Source organism: Epargyreus clarus, unplaced genomic scaffold, assembly GCF_041222505.1.
Source record: "Epargyreus clarus isolate Ecla_fem2 unplaced genomic scaffold, WU_Ecla_fem_2.2 ptg000025l, whole genome shotgun sequence".
Lineage (NCBI taxonomy): Eukaryota > Metazoa > Arthropoda > Insecta > Lepidoptera > Hesperiidae > Epargyreus > Epargyreus clarus.
In genome coordinates this window covers 3,905,001-3,910,000 of record NW_027332232.1, presented here as the reverse complement: position 1 = coordinate 3,910,000, position 5,000 = coordinate 3,905,001, and the positions used below count along the sequence as shown (strand labels likewise).

The following is a 5,000-nucleotide window of genomic DNA, read 5'->3' as shown; positions in this document are numbered from 1 at the left end:
TCACAATATTTTCAACGTATTTCAAAAAAGTGAGATCGTTCCTCGATTCCGTACGTATTATGCTATTATATTGAGAAATTATTCAATTCTATACTGAGAGTAGCGCACAAACTGTCACGTCACGATCTGACTAATAATACAAAGAAATACGCAAATAAAGTTAAAAAGACACTATACACGAACACCCCCCGCGTTTGACGTTGCCCGTTGGGTCTATCTTTCGATACACGAACACCCCGCCACGTGGTTTGTACAACACCCACCGCGCGCAGACCGACGGACGACACCGAACGTCACAATTATATAGCGTCCATATACTACCCCATACAGGCCACTAACGCGTGTTACCTACCCGTCACGTACTACGTCACGTTCCTACCAACTGCTGCCAAATGCCAACTGCTACCTAACTACCGTTCTCTTTTATTATCTTTTATTACGATGACATGTGCGCCGGTTCGCTAATATTTCTTACGTTCAATGATCGCGTTGCTTTTCCGAGATCACTTTTCAATTTCTAAATCGAACCTATTCTAAACTAAAATACTAGACAATGTTTTATATGTAATAATAATAATAACATATTCCCATACATATACCTCCGTTTAATTCATATTATACTCTTTTGTTTTAATAATTTACAATGTTTTCAACGTATTTCAAAAAAGTGAGACCGTATGTATTTTTTCAAAGGTGGCTCTTGTATTATGCTATTATATTGAGAAATTATTTAACTCTGTACTGAGAGTAGCGCACAAACTGTCACGTCACGATCTGACTAATACGATACGCAAATAAAGTTAAAAAGGTGTATGGACAAGAGGGGAAAAAAAAAAATTAAAAAAAAAAAAAAAATTTTTTTTTTTTGGAAATCAAAAAAACCAAAACAGGAAATAATAATAATAATAATAACGCGGTAGACGCAGCAGCGGCAGCAGCAAAGTCGGCCGACGAACCCCAACCGGTGACCCCCCCCCCCTACACCCCCCCCCCCCCAAACCCCCTCCCCCCACTCTCCCCCGCACCCCCCAGGGCTAGCCCACCCCCACCGGCAACCATCGTCACCCCACACCACACCCCGAACCACCGACGGACTTTCATATGTTCATATGTTGTCGCTCCGTCTGCCACGCGTCATAACAGGAGCGCCGCATACACATGGGGCGGGCGACGTGTAGTGCGTTGTCGGCGCGGTGAGACTGAACGGGCCGGCGGATAACTGCCGCCTGCTGACACAGACTGACCGACTTCGACAACGGACTGCATGCCGCATACAAGAGTTCGTTCGATGGTTTCACGCGTAGTGTGCGCACTCTCGTGTTGGTGGTGTTTCGAGTGGATTTTGTGTCGAACTTTACAAATTCGTCGCGATGTCACGATTAACACAACAACGCGCGCTTCCACGTTGCGCCGTGGGACTTTTCGAACGTTGAACATTTTATTGAACAGTGCGGATCGACCGATGCGATTGTTTAAACTCGTCTCGGTTCACGTATCGATCCTACAAATGAATTGCACGTCGCCTATGGCGACGGTCCTCTATAAGGCGCTATAAAAATTAACGCCAAGGACGACGTCTCTCAAACACCGGGCTGAATCTGTTTTCAGTGTTCGCGTTTGTGTTAAAAGATAATAATGAAACGTGAATCTTAAATTGTCTCGCCGTGAACCATCCAATTCGGAGTTGCGCTATTAGTAAATCGCGCGCACACTCTCTCGTTGGATCGTTGCGACAATCGGATGAGATACTCCGTTGACGCTGCACGAACCATCGAAAACAAAGAGCGTACAATATTAAAAGGTACGACGAGTTCAAAAACGAAACATCATTCGACGCGGACGCGCCCGCGACCGCGTCGATATGTGTCGTGTTCTCGTCCGAGCGACGACGGCTACATTCGTCCGCGAGTGACTGTCAGCTCCCTGGTTGATCCTGCCAGTAGTTATATGCTTGTCTCAAAGATTAAGCCATGCATGTCTCAGTGCAAGCCGTATTAAGGCGATACCGCGAATGGCTCAATATATCAGTTTTGGTTCCTTAGATCTTACTCAGTTACTTGGATAACTGTGGTAATTCTAGAGCTAATACATGCAATCAGAACTCTGACCAGTGATGGGATGAGTGCTTTTATTAGATCAAAACCAATCGACGGAGGGCCTCGCGTCCGAAGTCGTTAATTTTGATGAATCTGGATAACTTTTGCCGATCGCATGGTCCAGTACCGGCGACGCATCTTTCAAATGTCTGCCTTATCAACTTTCGATGGTAGTTTCTGCGACTACCATGGTTGTCACGGGTAACGGGGAATCAGGGTTCGATTCCGGAGAGGGAGCCTGAGAAACGGCTACCACATCCAAGGAAGGCAGCAGGCGCGCAAATTACCCACTCCCGGCACGGGGAGGTAGTGACGAAAAATAACGATACGGGACTCTTACGAGGCCTCGTAATCGGAATGAGTACACTTTAAATATTTTAACGAGGAACAATTGGAGGGCAAGTCTGGTGCCAGCAGCCGCGGTAATTCCAGCTCCAATAGCGTATACTAAAATTGTTGCGGTTAAAAAGCTCGTAGTTGCATTTGTGCGCCGCGCTGTCGGTGCACCGCATCCGCGGTGATACTGACACGTTTGCGGAGCATATCGTCGGTGAGCCGGCGGTAAAACGCCGGTTCAATATCAAAATCCTATCGCGGTGCTCTTCAGTGAGTGTCGAGATGGGCCGACAATTTTACTTTGAACAAATTAGAGTGCTCAAAGCGGGCTCAAAATGCTGCTTGAATATTTCGTGCATGGAATAATAGAATATGATCTCGGTTCTATTTTGTTGGTTTTCAGAACTCCGAGGTAATGATTAATAGGGATAACTGGGGGCATTCGTATTGCGACGTTAGAGGTGAAATTCTTGGATCGTCGCAAGACGAACATCAGCGAAAGCATTTGCCAAAGGTGTTTTCATCAATCAAGAACGAAAGTTAGAGGTTCGAAGGCGATTAGATACCGCCCTAGTTCTAACCGTAAATATGTCATCTAGCGATCCGCCGACGTTACTACAATGGCTCGGCGGGCAGCTTCCGGGAAACCAAAGATTTTGGACTCCGGGGGGAGTATGGTTGCAAAGCTGAAACTTAAAGGAATTGACGGAAGGGCACCACCAGGAGTGGAGCCTGCGGCTTAATTTGACTCAACACGGGAAATCTCACCAGGCCCGGACACCGGAAGGATTGACAGATTAACAGCTCTTTCTTGATTCGGTGGGTGGTGGTGCATGGCCGTTCTTAGTTGGTGGAGCGATTTGTCTGGTTAATTCCGGTAACGAACGAGACTCTAGCCTGCTAAATAGGCGTCGCCATTTAGGTGTGCTCGACTTCGGTCGTGCAACTCACTGGCGACGTATTAAAATTCTTCTTAGAGGGACCGGCGGCTTCGAGCCACACGAGATTGAGCAATAACAGGTCTGTGATGCCCTTAGATGTCCTGGGCCGCACGCGCGCTACACTGAAGGAATCAGCATGTTCTCCCAGGCCTAGAGGCCCGGGCAACCCGTTGAAACTCCTTCGTGCTGGGGATTGGGGTTTGCAATTATCCCCCATAAACGAGGAATTCCTAGTAAGCGCGAGTCATAAGCTCGCGTTGATTACGTCCCTGCCCTTTGTACACACCGCCCGTCGCTACTACCGATTGAATGATTTAGTGAGGTCTTCGGACCGACACGCGGTGGCTTCGCGGCCGTCGGCGTTGCTGGGAAGTTGACCAAACTTGATCATTTAGAGGAAGTAAAAGTCGTAACAAGGTTTCCGTAGGGGAACCTGCGGAAGGATCATTAACGTGTGTCACGACGCGTTCGCGCTCGTAATACGCAGACATTAATCCACAACATACCCATCCGACCGTCCGTCCGTCCGTCCGTCCATATTATGGATGGATGGATGGATGGACGGATCCGCCGTGCTCACCGATGTCGGCGATGGCGTATCGTACAGTCGTAGCGCTCGGGCGATTGTGTCCTCCGTTGCGACAAGGTCGTACGTCGTCGCTGGCGTCGCGCGTTCCCGCCGTCTCGGACGCAGAAAGGTAAAAATCCGCGCCCCGAGTCCGTGACAACGTGGAGTGCGCAGCGTGAGCGCGCGCGTGTACCGATAGCGGTTTTTTGGAGTCGCGCTAAGGCGTTAGCTCGCCGCGCGCGTTCTGAAAAGGTAACCACTTTAATGCACATTCATTCGAACGTGCATGTGACAAACGTTGAACGCACAAAAATGGTATTGCATTATCTTTAATTAGATATATGCGAAACAATTACCCTGGACGGTGGATCACTTGGCTCGCGGGTCGATGAAGAACGCAGTTAACTGCGCGTCATAGTGTGAACTGCAGGACACATTTGAACATCGACATTTCGAACGCACATTGCGGTCCGTGGAGAAACATCCAGGACCACTCCTGTCTGAGGGCCGGCTGTATAAAAACAAATATCACACTGTTCATTCGCACCGTTTGAACACTTGACGGTTCCGCGCGGTGCGCCACGGCGAGTCGCGTCGGTCCGTTTAAAAATTGTTTATCGCGTGCAAAATTGCGCGTACGCTTTGCGTCGTTCAAAGCGCGCCCGGAGCCCACCCGGAAAGCTCTATGCGACCCTTCGGTGTGCGATATGCGCTGCGTGCGTGTTGAGCGCTAAGAGGGCGAGCTGAAAGGCCGACGGGGTGTGCCTCCGCGTGTGCGCCGCGACGCGTTAGCGACGCGCGCTTTTCGGCGCGTCGTAGGCGGACTCGACGTCCGAAGTGCGTTTCGACGCCGTCGTCGCTGTCGCGCGTTTGTCGCGCGCACGGCGTACGTACGGCGTCGTATCGCTGACGGATATCGCGTCTGCCTCCATTTTTTATCGTTGGCCTCAGATCAGGGAGGATCACCCGCCGAATTTAAGCATATTAGTAAGCGGAGGAAAAGAAACTAACAAGGATTTCCTTAGTAGCGGCGAGCGAACAGGAAATAGCCCAGCACTG

General features: G+C 49.5%; 2 non-coding genes and 1 pseudogene across 2 annotated transcripts; all 3 read left to right on the top strand.

Annotated features, from left to right (window-relative positions):
• The first annotated feature begins 1,920 nt into the window (after positions 1 to 1,920).
• On the top strand, positions 1,921 to 3,823 carry LOC140752906 (small subunit ribosomal RNA). The gene has a single exon (XR_012103506.1). It is a non-coding gene; the product is annotated as a small subunit ribosomal RNA (ribosomal RNA).
• A 471-nt stretch (positions 3,824 to 4,294) lies between these two features.
• LOC140752888 (5.8S ribosomal RNA) lies at positions 4,295 to 4,451 on the top strand. Its single transcript, XR_012103488.1, has one exon. It is a non-coding gene; the product is annotated as a 5.8S ribosomal RNA (ribosomal RNA).
• Positions 4,452 to 4,883: 432 nt separating this feature from the next.
• LOC140752870 (uncharacterized) overlaps positions 4,884 to 5,000 on the top strand; it is a 7,842-nt pseudogene continuing 7,725 nt past the window's right edge.